The following is a 26,173-nucleotide window of genomic DNA, read 5'->3' on the forward strand; positions in this document are numbered from 1 at the left end:
AAGTCAACTTTAACTTAACAAACAAACAGATTAAGGTTTTCTAGAGAACTTAATTCAAAGTTTCAAATTATGTTGGAACAGTGTAATTGACCTCAAATAATGTACGTACCTAATACATCACCCTTGAATAATAATGCCGACCTCTGTTAATTTACGTAATTAGTTTTTGGACACGTATGTTGCACGTGTATCTCAAATTAATCAATACATAGCTTATTTCCGAAAAATAATATAGTAGCTTATTAACTGCATACAAATTGTAAAATATTTTAAGTTTTAAAATAGAACTTATGTATAGGATACAAAATGGTAATTTGTAGTTATATTTTTATTGTTATTTTATTAAGCACAGAAATATCATTGGTTATATCTTATTTACTAATTTTATTATAAACCATGCTCGAGGGGCCCCGGGGGTATTTCGGATGATCGTCAGACCATGTTTTGGATTTTGAGGAACTGCTCATATCTGGTGTCTGGTTTTCTCCTTCGCGATCGTGAGGAGAAGGACGCGACCGCATAGAGTGTTCTGGGTGGAAGGTGAAATTTGCTTCACTTTCTTGAAGTGGTTACGAGTTCACGAAGCTTTGGATGGTTGTGGTCTTCACGATTGCGAATGCGAGGTTGCGTTCGCATGGTAGAGTGGGTTCTGCTAACATGTCATGAGTAAGCCTATGCGATCACAATGTTTATTCTGCGTTCGCGTAGTTCTAGAGCGTGTGTTCCTTGCATTCGTGACTCTGAGATCGTGTTTGCGTAAGACATTTTGGTGGAACTGAAGTTATTCTTCATGATCGCGAGGGTTTGTCCGCGATCACGAAAGGCAAATCATTGGGCAGACTGTTAAAAACCCATTTCAAGGGTTAGAGTTATTATATCACATTTTGAGGTAGCGAGCTTGGTTTTGGGCGATTTTGGAGAGCATTTTCAAGATTTGGATCGGGGTAAGTATTTTTTACTCGGATTTGTTATTATTTCATGATTCCATCTTTGTTTTTAGCATTTAATTAGTGAATTAAAGTGAAGAAATGGGAGATTTTTGGTAAAACTTTCTAAAGTAAAAATTTAGGATTTGAAGGTCGAATCGAGGTCGGAATTAGATGAAATTAATATGGTTGAACTCGTTATTGAATGGGTATTCAGTATTTATGAGTTTGACCGAGTTCTAAGGTGCGGGACCGGGGTTGACTTTTTGATTTTGATAAAGATCGAAACTTTATTGTTTGAAGTTGTTTCCCACGACATTATTTGTTGATGTTGAGTTGTTTGTGACTAGATTCGAGTCGTTCGGAGGTCGATACACGTGGGAAGGGCTTGTTAGAGTATTGATTTATGCATTTTGAGGTAAGTAACACATCTAAACTTGGATTTGAGGGTATTCAACTTTGAGAACTATGTGCTATTTATTTGAAACTTGATAGGGCTATTCTTGCTGTCTCAGAGCTATATGCTTTATTTGTACACATGTTCTTAGTCATGATGCTATGTTCGTGTATGATCTCTCTGTCTCAGTATTTCTTATATGATTCCTCACATATTATTGATCCATATTATGTGTAACACTATTAAACTGAGCATTTTGAGATGTGTTTATCTGAGACATGAACGATAAATGATTGAGTTTAGGCCATAGAGCCAGTTTGGTATTGACTTAGAGGTGACGCGTACGCCAGGCCTATATTGAGCTAAGTATTATTGTTTTGGTGCGACGCGTGCACCAGGCCTCACTATTTGGGCTAAATGATTATGATTAGCGCTTGGGTAGGATCCGCCTCTCCGGAGTCTGACATACCAGCAGTGGGTGCAGGCACAATGTATTATATGCATGCTTTGATGATGGACAGTTATGTCAGGCACCCGTACAGTGCTAAGTATGAGTATTGATGGATCCACTATGACATTGTTGATTGACATGTATACTTGACATGTAGGTATAGAGGTGTACCTTTCACATGCTAACTGTTAAATAACATGCTTTATCCATGTTGGGCTTTAACTATTATACCTGAAAGCATGTCTAAATTTATAAATTGTGAACAAGCTGAACATGATATCATTGAGCTACTTGTTTTCTACGGTATTTCCTTTATATTCTGAACCGTTACCGGTTATTGATATTGGCTTATGCCTATTGTTCTAAACTCGTTGCTGCTTTCAGCCCAAGGTTAGTATTACTTATTGAGTAAATAAGGTCGGTTGTACTCAAATTACACTCTGCACTTCGTGTGTAGATCCAGGTAAATTCGGTCGAGGTGATTTTCAGACTTGAGTTGTTGCCAGCTTTTGGGAGACTACGAGGTAGCTGCTATGTCGTCCGCAGTCCTTGGAGTTCTCTTTTAGTTATCTCTATCTTTATTGTTCTATTATTTAGACAGTTGTACTAGAGGATTTTGCTTGTATCTTGTTATTCATTAGTACTTGTGTACCCGTTGACACCATATTTTGGGGATGGTTGTCGCAGTTTTATGGTTGTATTCTCAGATATTTCATGTTATTTTCCGTTGTTGAGTTATTGGACCATGTTTGTTCGATTTCATTGTTATTATGTGGATATTGGCTTACCTAACAGGTTGGTGTTAGGTTCCATCACGACTAGTGAGTTTGGGTAGTGACACTATTATTGTTTTGCACAGTATTTATACACCTAACAGTATTTATACACCTGATATACAATATTATACACTTATTATAATATTGTATTATATCGTATAGTATTGTACACAAAAATGGAGTTTCTACTTTTACAAAGTTCAACTCACGAAAAACTTCATCAAATAGCTCAAATCTTCATCAAATAACTTCAAATATTAACCACAGCTTCAAAGTGATATTCCAAACAAATCCTAATTATCAATTGATCAAAATTTCAACAAATCGCAAATTCCATTTGTAACTTTTCAAGCTTTTAAAAATCTCAACAATGGAGTTTTAAATGTTTCACCTTAACAATGGTGAAGCTGCCCAAGCAACTGCATAAGGCAACAGAAGAGCATTGAAATCAAATATTAATTAATCCTCATTTGCTTTTCTTCTGAAACCTCGAAGTTATATATTTCATGCAAAGGTCTACAAGCAGATGATAAAAAAATATGCAACACTCTATAATTAAATTTGTATCTACTTAATCTAATTCAAAAGAAAAGGGAAAGAAAGTGAGAATTTCCAGCGTGAGAAGGTAGAGATAGGACAGAATGAAAAAAATAAAAATGATGACACACATTTAAACAATATTGTAAGTGATATATAAATATTATTTGCACTAAAAACTAATGGCGTGATAGACTTAAATTCTAGCAAGATGAATAAAAAATATACCATGAATATATTCTTTTAGAGCCCTGTTTCAATTGCCCTTCTTTGATAGATATTCAGCCAATGTTGAGAAAGTATTGCTAAGACCTATGAATTTGGAAGAGCCACCGAGAATAAGTGTTGTTGACAGCCAATTTTGACCCTATTTTTTAAAATTAATTTATTTACATTTAATAAATTTCAATAAGTATTTTGGAGGTGTTTTCTAGTAATAAATACCTATTTTTATAAATTAATTAAGTATTAATTTTGAAATTAATCACGTAGTATTAATATTTTGTAATCACAAATATATTCACTATGTTAAGACTATTAGAATAACTTTTATATACATCACATAGGCCTATATAGTTAATGAATTAGTCCTTAATTTCCAGTAAATTAGACTACCATATTAATAATTCGAAATTAGTGTTATAATTTAGAAAAATAAAGTATTTTACAAATAATTGGTTGAAATAATTAGTAGTATATTTGATAATTATAATTTTTACTATATGTTATTAAAAATAATTAAGTTTAATTAAATTTATGTTAAGGGGATTAAAGACTAAAAGGTTGCAATTGTAATTTCCTAATTAATTACAAAGTGACTACCATTTAAATTATTTCCAGTCCAAACGGATTTGACCCAGTCCAAATACCCCATCTCCATTCCAACATGGAAATCTAGGCCACCTTCATTGAGCCAATGAGCTCACGCCACATCACCCTTCCTAATCACTCAAAAACAAATACACATGCATCTGAACCATTAGTCCATCTGATCAACGCCTCACCTTTAATCTCCAATTTTCTTTTGATTTTTAAAATCCGCCCCAGAGATCTCATCTCTGCCGTCAAAATCTTATAATCTCACGGACAATCAAAATCGTCCCGGAAAATACTAAATGACCAAATTATCTGAGCCGTTGATCATCAAATCCAACAGCCTGGATTCCATCTCCCATCAATAACCCTAGAGATGGCCTTTCCATTAACCTGAACTCTAGATTATTTCCCCCTTTGACCTCCACCCTCATTTCCCTTTCCTCTCTCTTTTCTCTCATCTCCACAGCCATCAGTCTCAAAAACCTTGTACAAATTTGTGCAAGGTCACCCGAAATCACTCTAAATCATCTCTTCTGTTTCTCTATCTGTGAATCTCGCTGCTAATTCCCTCTTTCAATCACAAATTTGAAATACCTAAATTTGAAACCCTAAGCTTAAAACACCGCGACATGATTTCTTCTTCGCTCTTTCAAATCGAACTTATAGATTTGTCTGCTTTGTCTCTAGGTTATGAAGCCAGTGATTTCAGTTTCTATTTTTTGTTGATTAAATTCGAAACCCCTAATCTGAAACCCTAGACTCAAAGATGCAACTTCAAATCTCTAAATTTTCTTCGTGTTCTTTTAAATCTGAGCATGCACGAGCACATTTCAGAGCCTCATCATAATTATTCGAAGTCCAGAGGTCAAACACAATTATCTCTAGATATTGGAGTTTTGACCTATGGGTTTTGCCTTACACGGTCAGCCTTCTTCACTCCGGTAAACTTGTTCATTATTTTTCCTCTATCTCCTCAGATTTTCCCCTCGATTTTGCTTGTATCATCTACCATTCATCAATTTCCACTAACAATTTTAAATCCGTGAAGCCCAAGAGTCTTAAATGGCACTATAAATAGGGCCTTTAGTGTTCTTACCAAACACGAATAACCTAATAGAGAAAAACGACCAACAACCATCTAAGAGTAATTCCGAGATTCCCAAATCCTAGGATTTCTTACTGATTTCTCTTTTTTCATTTTTGAGGGATTTCACTGCTTCGAGCTTGAAGCTTTGGTCTTGAGCTATTAAGAGAAATACTTGTTTGGTCTGCTGCCCTAGAGAAGGTCAGTACTCCACTAAATCTTCTCTTTCGATCATCTTATTACAATGTTATGAATATGCTTGTTGTCTTCTATTAACTGTAGTCGTTTTGTGATGTTATTATTAACATAAAATATCATCTCCATGTTCATGATAAGGTGCTGTTGATATGTGATCCTTTGTCATGTTTCTGAATATCTTCAAATTGGTATCGACCAGCCTATTATATGACTTTAATGACTCTCATTTCTGGATCCTAATAGTTTGCATGATTAAGTTCCCAATGCCTTAACTACTTTCATGCTTGTCAAAACTTCAGATTTTCTGTCAATAATTCTATTGTGACCTTTATTGTGATCTTTTTTCTATACCCTATTTTCCTGCATTCTTATGGCCAAGACCACTGTCTGATAATCCTAATTAGGACAAAACCTGAGAGATCATAGTTTGCATCCTTCACCATTTAACTGAAGCATGAAAGTCTAAGTGTTTAAGTGTTCTCCTTCTCTATATCAATGTCTGTTATATCTGAGAATAGCTTCTGAGATGTAATTATGACAATCTTGTATTCATATCCAATTGTTGGTTGTACCTATATGAAACAGTGTTATTGAGGTGAACTCTTATGCACTTCAGTGACCTTTTTGTCTATATTCTATTATATTTCAAGCCGTTTTTCATAAAACAAACACATCTATGACTATTTTTAAGCTTGAGTATAACTGCCCCATATTCAGATGTAAAATCTCAGTTCGTATATCTGAGTTGAGTTTGTTTTGGCATAACACTTTCTTTGTCTTGACCTCCTCATGGCATTGCTGGATTTGTAAAGCTCACCCCGCCTTGGTATAATTATTAAAGTATATGTGCATAGTTGATTTTAAATATTATATGTTCCCCTGTTTAGCTTCATGATCCCATGCTTTTATTTTAAATTGTACTCAATCCTCTCCTTACCGACAATCTGAACTGAATCCGATCTTTAAATCTTATAAGAAGTTCTTTATTGATACTAACTGGATATAATAGTTTGTTTAAGGTTAATATTGTTATGAATGTGATCCTGTTGGGTACCTTAGGATACTATGTTCAAATTTATGAATCTATAGTCATATTAAGAGTTTTGATCATGTTTATGATATCTCTAATAACCTCTGTAAAAGTTGCTAGTTGTAACTGTTTGTCCGAACCTTTACTAATGCTTTTAAAAGTTTCTAAGTAGCATTGTTAATCTATACAAATGTTGATGGTAATACCTAAGCTAATCAACCCATAGTTAGTCTCCCAAGGCAGAAGTATCTATTTCTGGGCTGTTGCATATCTGAGTTTTGTGTTCTTTACCTATTCCTTTGAATATGCTCCCAAGTGTTCAGGTCCTTAGCAGTAAAGCTTTCTGCCCCCCCCCCCCCCCATGTGTATCTGACTTATTTAATATGTGTGTCCTTCATGTGATGTTAGAAATGTAGTCATTTATGTATCCTTATATTATTCTATCAGGAGGGAAAGTATACTTTTATGGTAGGGGATATTATATTATTTAGTTTACATTGAAAGGGTCTCATTGACACTTAAACCCATAGGAAAAAATGAGTCGTTAGTGGTTAGGGGTATTTGGGAGTGAAGTTTAACTCTAGGTTGGGCCGCTCTCCTCGGTACAAGCATTGCCCTGGGCCTTGAGACCCTTAGGAACTTTGAAGTGTCGGGGAATTCAAAGGGGGCATCGACCTTGAGTAGAACTCTCTCCTTATCCCTTAATTCATTGGTACTTTTGCTTATTTAGGGGTTTATTATTTAATGACAACGAAAGATTTTTCAATATAAATTATTTGCCATGTATGACCACCACAATAGCATAATTTTCTCTTAGTATTTGAGTATTAATATTTTATTATATTTTTGCTCCAATCCTTTGTTTATATATTTCCATATGGTTGAATATGCTGAATTTATAGAGCATGTATCTAATGACCTTCTCATTCTTTTGGACATGTGCATTTGCTTGGGCCTGCTGAGTTCTTGAGGAACTCAGGCCAAAACCCAGCCTTGCCGCATTTTTCTGGAAAGTTTGAAGTCAGTTATTGCCATCCTTTTACTGTTGAGCCTTCCTCTTTGAGGCCCAAATACCAGAGTCCAATCCTTTCCCTCCAAACCCTTTTATTATTATTTACTGCTTCGCTAGTTTAGTCCACTGCCTTTTTGTATTTTGTTACATCTTTTGTTATTGTCCTATCTCACGTGTATATAACGCTTATATATTGGATTGCATGCTCTATTTTATACCTTAATGTCATATAAACATAGGCAACCTTAAATAACACAGGATTTAAAAAGGAATTAGTTAGTAACTAATTCTCATTTCGCTAATTACAATTTGTTTATATCATTACTATGTTTTAGCTCACCTTCTTATCTCAAAGATTTTGAAGCCCCAAAAATTAGCAAAAAAGGGCATTTTCACTTTCAAAAAAAGAAAATCAGATCTGACTCGCAAGCTTTCTCTTTAAAAAAAAAGGGAATCAAATTGTTTCAAAATATAAAGTGCTGCCGCCCCAAATGAATTTTCAAAAAGATGGCTTTTCTTCAAGTTTAAAAGATCAAGGTACATTTAGGCTTACTCATGCTTTAAGAACAAGTGTTTAACTTAGTCCTCCTTTTCACATACTTTACAAATATCTTATATCTCTTTTCAAAAGCTCTTTCAAGTGTATATATAATAATGTTATTTTCCCTCTATTAATCTCTATCCTTTTAAACTGCACCCTCCTTTTGTAAGAATTATGTCCTAATAAACGGTAAGCCATATCTTTAGAACACTAATTAGGGCATAGTATAAATAATTGATTCCAAACCTAGTCTAAGTCCTAAGGAGCTATCTCAGGTAGATTTAAAGGGGTGCCTAACAATTTTCCCTTATAAGAACAAGAACTCTTACCCATAATCTCACCGGTTAGCAGACTAAATAAAGAATATGACTTAGTAATTAAATAGGTACCCTAGTATACCTTTAAATATCAGGTGACAACTCTCTTTTATCAACAATAGAGAAACCACAAGTTGAATCTTATTTTGACTATTGCAAAATAGGGTGCAACAACATGGCGACTCTGGTGGGGAATTTCACTTAGGTTCTGATCTTAGCAGACTTAGACTAATTTGGAATCTAGATTTATTTGTACAATTGCTTTAATTGTAGATAATATTTCAATTACGTGCTTGTGAGCACGTGATTTTTGCCATATATATGAATTATTCTCAGAAATTCAAACAAAACAATTTCTTTATTATTTTACAATTTTTGTGAATTTTGTGTTATTTTCTTGTAATTGTTTGCATTTTATTTGTGCATTTTAATTCATATGAAAAATACAAAAATATATTTGCATTTAGGATCTAATTTCATATTTTAGGATTAATTAGGGGTTAATTTGCTTTACAATAAAATATGAAGAAAATAACAAAAATAGTTCATTTTTGCATTTTTAATTGTTTAATTGTGAATTCGTCACGAAATATATTTTAAACAATTGTAGGAGTTAATTAGTTTAACTTTGAAATATATTAGGACTTTATCTTTATTCTTGCATTTCTATAAAATCAGAAAAAATCAAAATACAAAAATACAAAATGAAAACAAAAATAAGTAAAAGGAATAAAAGGAAAAACAATTAAAAAAGGGTGGTCTTAATAAGAGACCAAAATTGGGTTCATTTTAATTTGACCAAACCTCAGGCCAAATAAAAATTCCCACCAGAACCCATTTCCGACCCAGGCCCAAACCCCCTGACCCGGTCCGCCCCCAGCTAAATCAAACGACGCCGTTTTGGGCGTCACTCAATCCTGGCCCTTCATTCTTTTTGATCCAACGGCTCGTGTGCATTCTTGTTAGATAATAAAAATGTCTGAAATGTTAACTAAACCTAAAAAAACATTTTCGTCTTCCTCGTACACTCCCTCTGTAACGCCGCCGTGCCTCCGTCGTCCGCCGCCGGCCGGAAATCGTTGCCGGCGGCGGTGAAGCTCCAATCCCTCCCAAAAATACACCCTCAACTCATCTTCTCCTCCTCTTTCCAAAACCCATATTAGTTTTTCTCGAATCCCAGCCAAAGCCTTCAAATCTTGGATCGAAAAACTCCGGCCACAACACAACTCCGTCCAAACCACCCCAAATTAACACCTCGTGCTCTCCTAGTTCTCCTCTACTAGAATCTCCCACTGGATTCCCTCAAATATCAGTCAAATGGCTCGAATATTAGTTCAAAGTTGGCCGGAAATTCTAATGTCTCTGAAAACTACCCAATTGGTACTACACGGTCTCCTCATTCCCTTCATGAAGAATTCGCTGTCATTGATGTTCAAATTCATGCCCAAGATGGTCATATTTTGAATCAAAGAATTCGAGTCAAGCTGTGAGTCCTCATTTTTTTTATATATCTTCCTGTGTTCCCTGCTTCTTCTTATGATTTAGTCAATGAATAATTCTCCTAAATTGTTGGTTAGTTGTGATTTTTTTTCAATCTTAACACTGGTTTGATTTCTCTTTAGTTAAATTTAATTTTAGTTTGATTGTGTTTTGTTCTGTTGGTTTAAGGGTTGTTAAATGTTGATTCGAATTTGCTTAAGTCTATTTTGGTCAACTGTTTAAGTTTAGTTCCCATTGATTAAGCCTTAGGCAACGTTTTAGGTTTTGGTTTAGTTTTGATTTCAGTCAGTAAAATGGTTTCATGATTAATTACTTTTGCTCCATTTTAGTTTGGTTTGATCTTGTTTTGTCAATTTTCTGGTTGGCTTGATCTCGAAGGATTTGTGCAAGTAATTGAACTCAGTTAGGGTCAGCACTTTAGTTCTACATTGGTGATTAATGGGTTAGGATAATACAACTTTAGGAGTTTTTGTTTAGACTTAGTTGATTTTCTTTTCTGGAATCCCTTTTAGTATTTAATCTTAGTTGCTAATTGAAGTAAAGAGGATGGGTCAATTTGGTTAACTTTCAGCTTAGATAAAGGGTAGTTTAGACATTTAGGATTGGGTAGCACATGGTAGTAGAAACTAGAAACTTCTAGGGTCTTCCAAAATAGGACTTTAATGTAATTTCAGTAATTGTGTTGTATTAACTTGTGGCACAAGTCAAGAACTAAGGGACTAGGGTGAAATTACATAAGGGACTCAAAGGAAAATAAGGAGCTGTTTGTTTGCCTATAAATAGGGTCACATTTGCCTTGTGAAAGGGTCGGCTCTTCACCCAAAATTTCCCCCAAAAGCCTTCTCTACAGATCTGAGCCTATAGTTGAATTTCAAATTAGTAAAAGTTCAAAAAACTTCCTTTTAGATCTTAGATTTCTATTAAAAATCAGAAAACAAATGTGAAACAAAAAAAAATGGTTTCATTATTTTTTCCTGGGTTATTTTCCAATTTCAGTTTTTTTATTCCACTAGTTAATTCATTTAGGATGATAAGTAGCATGGATTTCTCTGGTTCTGTCCTGTACCTGAGTGTTTAGGACATCTGAAGGTGTTTGAAACTATTTCGAGTGATTGCTGGTTATTTCTCGATTGTTGAAGAAGTGTTGTAGTTTCTGGGCAAATTGCAATTGCATTTGGGTGTAGTAACTTGTGGTTGATTGCCTGGGTGTTATTTGGTATCCAACTCTTCGTGGCTATTGAATTAAGTTACTGGTGATTGATTTCTACTCGTGGCTGTTATTGCTGCTGATCGTCTTCCTCTTCTTATTGTATTTCACATCTCCAGGTACTCACCATGAAACTCAGTACTATGTAGATCACTTGCTGGAAAATGAAATGAAAACTGGAGCTTCGGCTATAGATATGTCGTTTGTGAATCTCATTATATTTTAATAGTTTTATGTGATTTGGTTGTTGTACGATACAATCAATTTGAATGTATAACTGAACTGGTAGAACTGTGTTATTTAGATTGCTGGACTGTTGATTTGTAGTTACTTAGATTTAGCTTGTTTAGCTTAGCAATTTTCTGTTTAAAAATTCAAAATCATAAACAGTTCAAGTTTGCGGTGAAGCTGGAACTGGTGTGTTGTCACGTTGAGTTCTATTCTAATGCTGAACATGCGTCCTAAATAATTTCGTAATGCAGTAGCTTTGACAATTATGAGTCAGTAGTCGGAGTTAATAGTTCACTTTAGTCTTAGTTATTTTCTCATCAGTTGGGTCATAAATTGGTTTAAAAGCATAACAAATTAGGAGGTATAACATTTGTCTTGTAACTGCAAGCGTGAGTAAATTTATTAGTACGTTTGTTCATTTTTAAAATCAGGACGACATAATTACTCTCTTGAACGATTTGAGGGTCAGTATCCAATTGATTTAGGTAAGTGCATATTAATTTACTTTTATCAGAAGAGTGGAGCCCGTTCACGAGAGTTTGGGGTAAAGTTAGTGAGCAGACATTTAAACAATTCGTTGGATTGCCACTTCAGGGATTCGACCAGCTGCTCCCTAGACGGTTCGATTTGGCTTGATTGATTTGGGCTAACTTCAGGCCCAATGTCCATGGTTGTGGGAAATTTCGGCCGGTGTAACACTTTCAAATGCTAGTTTATTAATACTAATAATTGATTAGGACCTTTTCTTGATTAATAGAGACAAATAAAAAATAGAAAATTCTAATAGCTCTAGAGTCTGCCTTTTTAAAATAAAATGAGACGAGCCTCGCTGAACAAAACACATAAATTGCGGGGCCCTCAATAATTAGTTATAATGAAATACTTAGAATTCGAGATGGGCCGTTTAGCGAATTTCACGGCCTTCCCTAAAGATGATAGCGCGTTAGACACTTTGGATGCGTTTTTAATAATTCACCTTCCTAAACTCGGGTGCGCATTTATGTGACCCAAATTCGAATCTCAACGAAGTCGAAATATGTCAACAACCACGGGTGCATTTATGTGACGTGGTTCGAGACGTATTTTCACGACGTTGCAATTCTCGTTAAAATAATAATAATAAAAGTGGTTTAAAATTAAAAAGCACATAAGCTAGAACATGTTTTGAAATCAGATAAAATCAAATACAACAGTTGAGCGACCGTGCTAGAACCACGGAACCCGGGAATGCCTAACACCTTCTCCCGGGTTAACAGAATTCCTTATCCGGATTTTTGGTTCGCGGACTGTTAACAGAGTCATATTTTTCCTCGGTTCGGGGTATAACCGGTGACTTGGGACACCATTAATTTCCCAAGTGGCGACTCTGAATAATTAATAACTAAATCTCGTTCTGATTGTCCTTTAATTGGAAAAACTCCTTTATGCCCTTGCGGGCGTAGGTGAAAAAGGAGGTGTGACAGTGCTTACCTGCTTTATTTGCTCTTCATATTTATTATCATGCTTATTGTTGCTACATTCTTGTCTGTTAGTGCTTTACATATACTGTCATCACAGTTCTTCCTATCGAGTCTTGGCCATATACTTTCACACATAATGGCATGCGAGGGTTGTCTTTTACACTCATCCGAACCTTCTTTTCAAACTCTCTAGTTTCAGAGAATGGCTTTGTCAGGTCAACTGACATAATTTCTCGCAGCCTTCAGTCCAACTCAAAAGTAGGAAAAACTCTACTCTAGCAAAAATAGGTCATACTGCATAAACCTTAGGTGAGTCGATCCTTGGCATCGACACACAATTAGGAAACCCACCCTAACGTCAACGGTTCATGCACCTAATGACATTATTTTTGTGGAAAGACAAACAAACTTAACAAGACACTTAAAGATCCGAAGCAAACACTTACCAAACACATTTTCTTTACCCACCTCAGAATTGGAAATCAACCGAAACATCCCTAAGATTAACATGGTAATGGAAGCGCCATATAAATTGAAGCAGCAGTGGAAGAATATTCGCCGGGAACACGAAGATAACGTTCGGACGCACCTGGGGGCACTAACCACTTTGCTGAACATCCGAGCAGATAGGGTGCTAACTCGACTGTTGATAGAATTTTGGGACCCGGATAAAGTGGTATTCAAATTTGTCGACCTTGAGTTAGTACCGAAACTGGAGGACGTCACGAGTTTCACGAAGCTGCCATTCAATAGAAGGAAGCTGATATTGCCTATTACTATGCCCGATTATCGGTTCTTGGATGTTTTAGGCCTGGCCACTAGTAGGAGTCTTAGAAGTATCGAGGACAGATGGGTAAGCCTCGACCAACTGTTCGACAGATTTGGGCACTGTGAAAGCTACAAGTGGTATTCGGGAGAATTTCAATGTGACCAAGAGACGTGGGAGAGTCTCAGGCCTATCACCTTCTCAATGGCACTATTGGGACTATTGGTCTTCCCGTAGAGACGGGGTTGGATCAATATCAACCTATTACCTATGGTTCTGGCGGCCTTCCGTGGCAATCTTCAAGCCACTTTGGTGCCGATGATGGTAGCTGAGATACTGAGGGCTTTGTTTGCATGTGCATGAGGGTATGATTTTAAGTGTTGCAAGTTGCTGCTTCAGATCTGGGCTACTGAACATTTGTTCCAGCGAGAGGCCACCATCGACTACTTTGTGGGTGTCAGCAACATGATCCACAACCACAACAAAAGAATGAGACATTGAGTCTCCCCACATGGGCAAGAAGAGTGGAGGGAAATGCTGACGAACCTGAATAGGGAATGGATCAACTGGAAGCTATCATGGTTAGGTGGAAGAGCAATCTTGAGGACTCTTTAGAAATACTTCATTGAGTTGATCGGACTTGAAGGTGTTCAACAATACTCACCCCTTCAGGTCCTCAAACAGTTCGGGATGATCCAAGATGTGCCTCTATGGACAAGAACAACATTATATGTGGATGAGTACAAGGACAGATTCCAATTCCCAAGATAAGAAGGCTCCAAGAAGAGTGGAAAAACCTGGTTACAATGCCGATGGGTCAAAACTCGTAGTGCACTCCTGAGTATTACGTCTGGATCAACGAGGAAGATGAGCTGGCTTGGCCAAGCATAGAGGGTATAACCTGGTTGGAGGACAGAGTGGCTGCTTTGCAAAGATACCATGAGATCCTACCACATTACCTTGTGACTACTTCGATGCACCGTCAAGAGGTCCCAAGATCCATTGATCATATATTTCCACTTGTTGAAGAAGATAACCGGGTAATGTAGTGCATCTAAATAGAGTCCAGCACAGAGCCAGAAAAAGATCCGGAGAAAGAGTCAGAGTTCACCAATGACGAGGAGGAGTTTGACTAAGACCCGGAGGAGGATCCGGAAGAAGAGCCAGCAGAAGTGGAGGAGATGGGAAATGACTCAGGGAATGGTTATTAGAGTTGGTTGATTTCCCCATCTTTCCCACTTTGTACACTTAACCCCAGTTTTTTCTTTTACTTTCTATAAGGGAAGTTGTCCAAGCCTATGCAGTTATATGAAACAGGGATGTAATCTTTGTTCCCATTTATATCAGTCCAAATTATCAATGATAACAAAATTTCTTTGGATCTAAATGTGTCAAGTCTAAATGTTTGTCAAATATCTGCGAGGCCTACCTTCGGCAATGAGAGGTCCCCACGAATTCTAGGAAACGTGTTAGCCTTAATGGATAAATTAATTGCTCTGTGTGATTTCCTGCTTGTATAAATGAAGAAACTGAATCTTGTTCCTTTTTTCTTTTCTTTCTTCTTATTTCTCTTTTGCTTTATTATTATCCTCGAAAAGAAAAGAAATTTAGTTTGTGTCGACCAAAACTGGAGGAACCACCATACAATCTAAGGTCAAAAGGAAAGATGTTAGCCGCAGAAAACCCAACTAAACATGCTCTGGTCATAGCCGACAGCCCGTGGCGATCGGGGGAAAATGACGACACCAGGAATGATGAACATGTGGCCAGGATGGCCTAGTAAATGGAGTCTCTAAGGGAGGAAGTGCAACGTATCATGGAACTAGTGCACCTGGTCATGACAACTCTTCCTCAACCACCTCGATTCCCTTCTTTGAATTCAATCCTTGATCACTTTCCTTCCACATCGTGCCAAAACAACAACACCCTAACTTCAGTTCCTACCACTCAAGTCATACCCCTAGAAACCCCCCTCCTCCAAAACCCACTAAATCCCCCTATCCACACTCCCTACATACCACGATACATTTAGACACCACAAAACCCGCCTACCACCACCATTGTAACTCACACCCTTCCTCGTGAAGAAGTCACTTTTACTACTAACCAGCACATACCTGTGGCACATGCCGCTACCCATGAGCGGTATTTCCCCCCTATATATTCCATTTATGAATCTACCTTTACAACGCCTGTCACGATCAGGGTACCTAATGAGATTGACCAATATGCCAAAATAGAGAGGGAAGCCAGCCCGTAAGGAAGAAGAGTCAATATATAAGTAGTTGAAAATCTTGAGAAAGCAAATGAAGAGCCTCCAAGTTGCCCGAGGAAGTGAAAGTTTGGACTATGAGGATTTGTGTATTCATCCGGGTGTGGATATGCCAGCAAGGTATAAACCCCCAAAGTTCGATATCTTCAATGGGATGGGTAATGCCCACGCACATTTGAGGGCATATTGTGATAAGTTAGTCGGAGTGGGGAGGAATGAGAATCTAAGGATGAAGTTATTTATAAGAAGTTAGACGGGAGAAGCAGTCACCTGGTATACTCGACAGGATCCGCGAAATTGGAGAAATTGGCAAGATATGGTGGAGGACTTCATAAATCATTTTCGATTCAATACAGAGATCACTCTCGATCGGTTCGCACTGGGAAACCTGCAGAAAAAACCATCCGAGCTATTCCAAGAATATGCACATCGGTGGAGGTTAGAGGTCGCCAAGGCACAATGTCACGACCCCGGTTCGCCCTCCGTGAACCATCGTGATGACACCTAGTCTCTACGACTAGGTAAGCCTAAAATGCGGAAGATAAACCAAATTTGTGGAAGAAAATAATTTAAAACAGAAATAGAGTAATAAAACAGCATTTAAAAGTGTTGCTCGACATACACAATATTAACTCTTAAAACCAATACATTTTCCCAAAACCCGAAAACCCCTGAATCACAAGCTAAGAGATACATAAGAAGCTCTAACTCTAGAAATGTCTAACCAAAAGGGGAGTACTGAAGGGCTATACTACTACAGAAAGATAGAAAGTGACTCATCACTCTGCCGACGCGGCAGATATACCTTGAAGTCTCTACAGAAGCACCTCGCCTCAAGGATAATAAGACAGAGTGAAAGTACCTGGATCTGCACATGAAAAATATGTGCAGAAGGGGCATGAGTACACCACAACGGTACTCAGTAAGTGCCAAGTCTAACCTCGGTCGGGTTGTGACGAGGAAGGTCAGGGACCTACTGAGATAAAATAAAGAATATAAGACATGACAGTATAAGATAAGCAGTACAGTCGAAAACTAACGATAAGAATTTAATACAGGAAAACAAGGAATTCAAAAACTGAAACAGAGGCAAACAATCACAAGGACATAACCGGGGATCTCTCAGTATCCTGAGGATATCTTAGTACCCTCAATATATGTCAGGGATCACTTGGTAACCCGAGGATCTCTCGGTATCCTCAATATATGCTAGGGATCTCTTGGTATCCCGAGAATCTCTCGGTATCCTCAATATATGCTAGGGATCTCTTGGTATCCCGAGGATCTCTCAGTATCCTCAATATATGCTAGGGATCTCTTGGTATCCCGAGGATCTCTTGGTATCCTCAATGTATGATAGGGATCTCTTGGTATCCCGAGGATCTCTCGGTATCCTCAATATATGTTAGGGATCTCTTGGTATCCCGAGGATCTCTTGGTATCCTCAGTATACGTGCTGGGGATCTCTCGGTATCTTGCACGATCTCTTGGTATCCTCAATGTATGATAGGGATATCTTGGTATCCCAAGGATCTCTTGGTATCCTCAATGTACATGCTGGGGATCTTTCGGTATCTCGTACTTCAGCTCAAATCGTAAATGCGTACAAGGGATCTCCCAGGATGTCGTCTCGTTGTACCAAAGTAAAACACACAACAATGGCACAAGGAATACTCAAATAAACACAACTTCATAACAAGGTAACATAGACAATTCTAACCTAGCATGCTTCACGTAATACAAATAAGGCAGTTAAAGCAAATAAAGCTATTAAGTCAATTAGACATGTTTCTCTAACTAACAACAGGTTTAAAAGTGCAAGTAGAATAAATAGTAAGGGAAAACACAATTAAAGTTACTTTATGAAAACTTGATTTTCAACAATTAGCACAAGTACGCACTCGTCACCTCACGTACAAGGCATTTCAATTACCACAATACCAATCCTAAGGGGAAAGTCCCCCACGCAAGGTTAGACAAGCCACTTACCTCAAACCGACTCAAAATCACCCGAGACCACGTTCTTGCCACGAGTATTCGACTCCAAATGGCCCAAATCTATTCAATTCAATTTCATAATGTAAATAACACTTAAAGTAACTGATTCTACAATTAAATTCTAAGCTAATACGCAAAATCAGGTAAAATGACCAAAACGCCCCTCGGGCCCACGTCTCGGAATCGGGTAAAATTTGTATTTTTAGAATCCTCATGCTCTCACAAGTTCATGAATACCAAAATTATCCAAATCTAAGGTCAAATTTCCAATCAAAAGTTGAATTCTAAGTCTAAGAACTTTCTTCCAACTTTTCCCCAATTTTCATCTCCAATCCGAAATTAAATGATGAAACTAACTATAGATTGATGGAATATAACTAGAAAGGGTTAGACAATCATTATCCAATGATCTCCTCTTCAATTTCCTCTCAAAATCGCCTTTTCCCGAACTCCAAATCGAATTTCCATTTTTTGAAACTAAAGCCTCAAAATTTCATATTTTTGCCAGCTGTTTTCGCATCTACGGTCAAGGGACCGCATTTGCGATCCCGCTTTTGCGGACCAAAGGTCGCATCTGCAACTTCTCACTTAAGGAGGACTTTCCGCACCTTCGACTACATTACCATAGATGCGGTGCCGCTTCTGTGGCTACCTGACCGCATCTGCGGACTCTGGCCCCTTCCTCACTTCCACTTCTGAGATTGTTGAGCCGCTTATACGGCGCCGCACCTACGGGAACCATCCGAAATTAGCAGAACCAGCGGCTGAAGCGGCAACTCTAACTCTAAAATCTTTCCGACAACCATCCGAAATCACCCCGAGGCCCCCGGAACCTCAACCAAACCTGCCAACCAATCCTAAAAATCATTTAAACTTGTTCCAACCTAAGGTACACTCAAAACAACATGAAAACACCTATTATTTATCGGATTAAAGCCTAAGAATTCCAAAAACTCTAAAAATACTCTTTCGATCAAAAAGTCTATCAAACCTCATCTGAATGACCTGAAATTTTGCACACACATCACATTCAACACTATGGAGCTACTGGAAGTTCCAAAATTCCATTCCGACCCTCAGATCAAAATCTCACTATCGAACCGGAAACTTCAAAAATTCAACTTTCGGCATTTCAACCCTAAATTAGCTACGGACCTCCAAAATACAATCCGAACGTGCCCCTAAGCCCGAAATCACCCAACAGAGCTAACATAACCATCAGATTTCCATTCCAAGACCGTCTTCACACTGTTTTGACTAAGGTAAACTTTCCAACACTTAAGCTCTAATTTAGGGACTAAGTGTCCCAAAACTCTCCGAAACTCAAAACCGAACATCCTGGCAAATCGAAATAGCAAAAATAAATTTGGGGAAAGCAGTTAATAGGGGATCAGAGCATTAATTCTTAAGACGGCCGTCCGGGTCATCACATCCTCCTACACTTAAACATTCGTTCGTCCTCGAACGAGCATAGAGACATACCTAAAGTAGTGAAAAGATGAGGGTAATGGCTGCGCATATCCTGCTCGGTCTCCCAGGTCGCCTCCTCGACCGGCTGGCCCCATCACTAAACCTTCACGGATGTAATGTTCTTTGACCTCAGCTTTCTAACCTGCCTGTCCAATATTGCCACTGGCTCCTCAACATAGGATAGATCCTTGTCCAACTGGACTGAACTGAAATCCAACACGTGAGACGGATCACCGTAATACCTCCGGAGCATCGAAACATGGAATATCGGATGAACTCCAGCCAAGCTGGGAGGTAAAGAAAGCTCATAAGCAACCTCCCCAACACGCCTCAATATCTCAAAAGGGCCAATAAATCTCGGACTCAACTTTCCTTTCTTCCCGAATCTCATGACGCCTTTCATAGGTGAAACCCGAAGCAGGACCCGCTCTCCAACCATATAAGAAACATCACGAACCTTTCGGTCCGCGTAACTCTTCTGTCTAGACTGGGTTGTGCGGAGTCTATCCTGAATTACCTTAACCTTCTCCAAAGCATTCTGAACTAAGGTCTGTGCCCAATAATCTAGCCTCACCCGGCTCAAACCAACCCACCGAGGATCTACACCGTCTCCCATATAAAGCCTCATACGGTGCCATCTGAATGCTGGACTGATAGTTGTTGTTATAAGCAAACTCCGCCAATGGCAAGAACTGATCCCAAGACCCTCCAAACTCAATCACACACGCACGGAGCATATCCTCAAGAATCTGAATAGTGCGCTCGAACTGTCCGTCCATCTGAAGGTGAAATGTTGTACTCAACTCCACTCGAGTACCCAACTCATGCTGAACGACCCTCCAGAACCGTGATGTGAACTGAGTACCTCTATCCGAAATGATGGACACTGGAATACCATGCAGAAGAACAATCTCCCGGATATAAATCTCCGCTAACCGCTCCGAGGAATAAGTAGTACACACAGGAATAAAGTGAGCGGACTTGGTCAGATGATCCATAATCACCCAAATAGCATCGAACTTTCTCAATGTCTATGGGAGCCCAACTACAAAGTCCATGGTGATCTTCTCCCACTTCCACTCCGGAATCTCTATATGCTGAAGCACCCCCCAGTCTTGGTGCTCATACTTCACCTGCTGACTGTTGAGACACCGAGCTACGAATCCAACCATATATTTCTTCATCCGCCTCCACCAATAGTGTTGTCTCAAATCCTGATACATCTTTGCGGCACCCACATGAATGGAATACCGCGAGCTATGGGCCTCCTCCAGAATCAACTCCCGAAGCCCATCAACATTGGGTACACAAATCCGACCCTGCATCCTCAATACCCCATCATCACCAATAGTCATATCTCTAGCATCACCGTGCTGAACCTTGTCCTTGAGGACAAGCAAATGAGGGTCATCATACTGTCTCTCCCTGATACGATCAAATAAGGAAGACCGAGAAACCACGCAAGCAAGAACCCGATTGGGCTCCAAAAGGTCCAATCTCACAAACTGGCTAGTTAAGGCCTGAATATCCACCGCCATAGGCCTCCGATGCTGGTAAATAAGCCAAACTCCCCAAAACTCTCTGCCCGGTGACTCAAAGCATCGGCCACCACATTGGCCTTGCCCGGGTGATACAAAATAGTGATGTCATAATCCTTCAGCAACTCCAACCACCTCTTCTGGCACAAATTTATATCCTTTTGCTTGAACAAATGCTGCAAGCTCCGATGGTCAGTATAAATCTCACAGGGAACCCTGTATAAATAATGGCGCCAAATCTTAAGGGCGTGAATAATGGCAGCTAACTCAAGGTCATGAACAGGGTAGTTCTTCTCATGTATCTTTAACTGTCTGGACGCGTAGGCAATCACCCTACCGTCCTGCATCAACACCACTCTGAGGCCAACCCATGAGGCATCACAATAGACCGTATAAGACCCCAAGCCTGTAGGCAATATCAAAACTGGGGTTGTAGTCAAAACTGTCTTGAGCTTTTGAAAGCTCGCTTCACACTCCTCCGTCCACTGGAACGGAGCACCCTTCTGGGTCAACCTGGTCATAGGGGCTGCAATCAATGAAAATCCCTCCACAAAACGATGGTAGTAGCCTGCCAAGCCAAGGAAACTATGGATCTCGGTAGCTGAGGATGGTCTGGGCCTACTCTGCATGACCTCTATCTTCTTCGGATCCACCTGAATACCCTCACTCGATACCACGTGGCCTAAGAATGCCACTGAATCCAACCAAAACTCACATTTCGAGAACTTAGCATATAACTTCTTCTCTCTCAGAGTCTGAAGCACATTCCTGAGGTGATGCTCATGATCTTCCCGACTCCGAGAATACACCAGAATATCATCAGTAAAGACAATGACGAATGAGTCAAGATACGGTCGGAACACACTGTGCATAAATGCATAAAGGCTGCCGGGGCATTGGTCAACCCAAATGGCATAACAAGGAACTTGAAATGACCATACCGAGTCCTGAATGCAGTCTTCAGGATATCTAGCTCCTGAATCTTCAACTGATGGTAACCTGAGAACAAATCAATCTTAGAAAACACCCGTGCGCCATGAAACTGGTCAAATAAATCATCAATACGAGGTAAAGGATAATGGTTCTTCACTGTAACCTTGTTCAACTGGTAATAATCAATACACATACGCATAGAACCATCCTTTTTCTTCACAAACAAGATAGGATCACCCCAATGTGATACACTAGGTCGAATTAAACCCTTATCAAGCAATTCCTGTAACTGATCCTTCAACTCCTTCAACTCAGGAGGAGCCATACAATACGGAGGAATAGAAATGGGCTGAGTGCCCGGCAACAGATCAATGCCAAAATCAATATCTCTATCAGGCGGCATGCCCAAAAGGTCAGCTGGAAACACATCGAGAAGATCCCGTACTACTGGAACTGAATCAATTGAAGGGGTATCAATATTGACTTCTCTCACATAAGCTAAATACGCATCACACCCCTTCTCAACCATACAATGAGTTTTAAGAATAGAAATAACTCTATTGGGAGTGTGATCTAAAGTACCCCTCCGCTCAACATGCGGTACACCTGGCATAGCCAGCATCACATTTTTGGAGAGACAATCAAGAATAACATAATGGGGCGAACCACTCCATGCCCAAGATAATGTCAAAATCTACCATGCTGAGCAACAATAAATTGGCTCTGGTCTAAAAACCACTAAGAGCAACCAAACACGACCGATAAATGCGGTCCACAATAAGAGAATCCCCCATAGGAGTAGAAACATAAATAGGGGAACTCAAAGAATCCCGAGGTACACCCAAATGTGGAGCAAAATAAGAAGACACATAAGGATAGGCGGAGACTAGATCGAATAAAACTGATGCATCTCTATGACAAACCAAGACAATACCTGTGATGACAGAATCGGAGGTGACAACCTCGGTACGAGCAGGATATCTGGCCTGGCCTTACCCTCTAGCTAGCTGGGCAGGTGGGGTAGCAACTGGTGCGGTGATCATAGCCTGAGAACTCTACGGAGCGTGCTGTGACTGAGAAGTCTGTGGAGGTGCACTCCTCCCAAGTCTAGGGAAATCCATCACCACATGGCGTGTGTCACCATACTCAAAACAAGCTCTGGGAGGACGTGGCAGTGGAAATTGTGCGGTACGGGTAATCCAAGACCGCTGAACACCTGAAACACTGTGTGAAATCTAAGACGCAAACTGAGCTAGCCGACCCACAAAACCTCTACCATGTCGTACTCTTCCTCCAAAATAAGGACCAGTGGGTCTCCCCAGTCTACGAGGTCTACTCACTCCTCTATACTCTCCCTCCTGACCTCGTCTGCTCTCGCTCTCCTGGACTCACCTGTCCTCTACTCGGCGAGAGGTCCTCACCACCCGCTGAACTGGGACCACAGGCTATGTCGCTATGACACTTGGAACCTGACCAATGGGAACTTGCTGCTCTAGAGCAGGGGTGGCAGAAGTCTGTGTCCCTCCCTCGATCTGTGAAGTAGTTGGTACAACCTAAATCAACCCCGCTTGAACTAACATACCAAACATGCTCAGGAACTATGCTAATGTCTTCTGAAGTGCTGGAGCAGTAGTAGCAGTAGGCTTATCCGGTGCCTGGGATCTTGCTGGAACTGCTGGTGGCAGCTTGCGCGGGTGTCCTCGGCCTCGACCTCTACCTCGGCCTCGGCCTCTACCTCGGCCTCGGCCTCTGACTGATGCGGTAGGTGGCACGGGTGCCTGATCATCTCGGGTAGCACATGTCCTCACCATTAGTGAGAGAATGGAATACAGCAGTTTAGGATTGTGATGTCAAAAATCTCGCACGATAGGGAAATCAAATGAAGTGGAATTTTCCTAATGGTTACATAGCCTCTCATAGATAAGTGCAGACATCTCTGTACCGATCAGCGAGACTCTAATAAACCGGCTTGTGAGTCATGACTCCTAGGAACCTAGAGCTCTGATACCAACTTGTCACGACCCCAGTTCGCCTTCCATAAACCATCGTGACGACACCTAGTCTCTACGACTAGGTAAGCCTAAAATGCGGAAGATAAACCAAATTTGCGAAAGAAAACAATTTAAAATAGAAATAGAGTAATAAAACAACATTTAAAAGTGTCGCTCGGCATACACAATATTAACTCTTAAAACCAATACATTTTCCCAAAACCCGGAAACCCATGAATCACAAGCTAAGAGATACATAAGAAGCTCTAACTCCAGAAATGTCTAACCAAAAGCGGAGTACAGAAGGGCTATACTACTACAGAAAGATAGAAAGGGACTCCTCGGTCTGCGGATGCGGCAGATATACCTCGAAGTCTCTACAAAAGCACCTCGCCTCAAGGATGACAAGACAAAGTGAAAGTACCTGGATCTGCACATGGAAAAACATGTGCAGAAGGGGCATGAGTACACCACAGCGGTACTCAGTAAGTGCCAAGCCTAACCTCGGTCGGGTAATGACGAGGAAGGTCAGGGCCCTACTGAGATAAAATAAAGAATATAAGACATGACAGTATAAGATAAGCAGTACAGTCGAAAACTAACGATAAGAATTTAATACAGGAAAACAAGGAATTCAATAACTGAAATAGAGGCAAACAATCACAAGGACATAACCGGGGATCTCTCAGTATCCCGAGGATCTCTTAGTACCCGCAATATATGTCAGAGATCTCTTGGTATCCCGAGGATCTCTCGATATCCTCAATATATGCTAGGGATCTCTTGGTATCCTGAGGATCTCTCGGTATCCTCAATATATGCCAGAGATCTCTTGGTATCCTCAATGTATGATAGGGATCTCTTGGTATCCCGAGGATCTCTTGGTATCCTCAATGTACGTGCTGGAGATCTTTCGATATCCCGCACTTTAGCTCAAATCGTAAATGCATACAAGGGATCTCCTAGGATGTCGTCCCGTAGTCCCAAAGTAAAACACACAACAATGGCACAAGGAATACTCAAATAAACACAACTTCATAACAAGGTAACACAGACAATTCTAACCTAGCATGCTTCACGTAATACAAATAAGGTAGTTAAAGCAAATAAAGCAATTAAGTCAATTAGACATGTTTCTCTAACTAACAACAGGTTTAAAAGTGCAAGTAGAATAAATAGAAAGGGAAAACACAATTAAAGTTACTTAATGAAAACCGAATTTTCAACAATGAGCACAAGTACACACTCGACACGTCACGTACAAGGTATTTCAATTACCACAATATCAATCCTAAGGGAAAGTCCCACACGCAAGGCTAGACAAGCCACTTATCTCGACCGGCTCAAATCACCTGAGACCACGTTCTTGCCACAAGTATTCGACTCCAAATGGCCCAAATCTATTCAATTCAATTTCATAATATAAATAACACTTCAAGTAACTGATTCTACAATTAAATTCTAAGTTAATATGCGAAATTAGGTAAAATGAACAAAACGCCCTTGGGCCCGTGTTTCGAAATCGGGTAAAATTTGTATTTTCAGAATCCTCACTCTCTCACGAGTTCATGCATACCAAAATTATCCAAATCTAAGGTCAAATTCCCAATCAAAAGTTAAATTCTTAGTCTAAGAACTTTCTTCCAACTTTTCCCCAATTTTCATCTCCAATCCGAAATTAAATGATGAAACTAACTATAGATTGATGGAATATAACTAGAAAGGGTTAAAGAATCGTTACTCAATGATATCCTCTTTAATTTTCTCTCAAAATCGCCCTCTCCCGAGCTCCAATTCGAATTTCCAACTTTTGAAACTAAATTCTCGAAATTTCATATTGCTGCCCAGCTGTTTCCGCATATGTGGTCCCACTTTTACGGACCAAAGGTCGCATCTGCAACTTCTCACTTAAGGAGGACTTTCCGCACATGCGACTACATTACCGCAAATATGGTGCCGCTTCTACGGTTACCTGACCGCATTTGCGGACTCTGGCCCCTTCCTCACTTCCGCTTCTGTGACTGATGAGCCGCTTCTGCAGTGCCGCACCTGCGGGACCCAAACCGCAGGTGCGGTTATGACAGAACCAGCAGCTAAAGCTACAACTCTAACTCCAAAATCCTTCTGACATCCATCTGAAATCATCCCAAGGCCCCCGGAACCTCAACCAATCCTAAAACATCATTCAAACTTGTTCCAATGCTCAAAACAATGTCAAAACACCTATTTTTCATCGGATTCAAGCCTAAGAATTCCAAAAACTCTAAAAATACGCTTTCGATCAAAACATTTATCAAACCTCGTCCGAATGACCTGAAATTTTGCACACACATCACATTCAACACTACGGAGCTACTCCAACTTCCGAAATTCCATTCCGACCCTAGGATTAAAATCTCACTATCGAATCGGAAACTTCAAAATTCAACTTTAGTGATTTCAACCCTAAATTAGCTACGGACCTCCAAAATACAATCCGAACACGCACCTAAGCCTGAAATCACCCAACGGAGCTAACAGAACCATCGAATTTCCATTCTGAGGCCGTCTTCACACTATTCTGACTACGGTCAACTTTCCAACACTTAAGCTCTCATTTAGGGACTAAGTGTCCCAAAAATCTTTGAAACTCAAAACCGAACATTCCGGCAAATCAAAATAGTAGAAATAAACTTGGGGAAAGCAGTTAATAGGGGATCAGGGCATTAATTCTTAAGACGAC

The 26,173-nt window shown here is 39.6% G+C and overlaps 1 long non-coding RNA gene across 1 annotated transcript; it reads left to right on the top strand.

Annotated features, from left to right (window-relative positions):
* Positions 1–9,101: 9,101 nt before the first annotated feature.
* On the top strand, positions 9,102–11,144 carry LOC107820572 (uncharacterized). The gene is made up of 2 exons (XR_001655949.2): positions 9,102–9,571; positions 10,912–11,144. It is a non-coding gene; the product is annotated as an uncharacterized LOC107820572 (long non-coding RNA).
* Positions 11,145–26,173: the final 15,029 nt, after the last annotated feature.

Source organism: Nicotiana tabacum, chromosome 10 (assembly GCF_000715075.1).
Source record: "Nicotiana tabacum cultivar K326 chromosome 10, ASM71507v2, whole genome shotgun sequence".
Lineage (NCBI taxonomy): Eukaryota > Viridiplantae > Streptophyta > Magnoliopsida > Solanales > Solanaceae > Nicotiana > Nicotiana tabacum.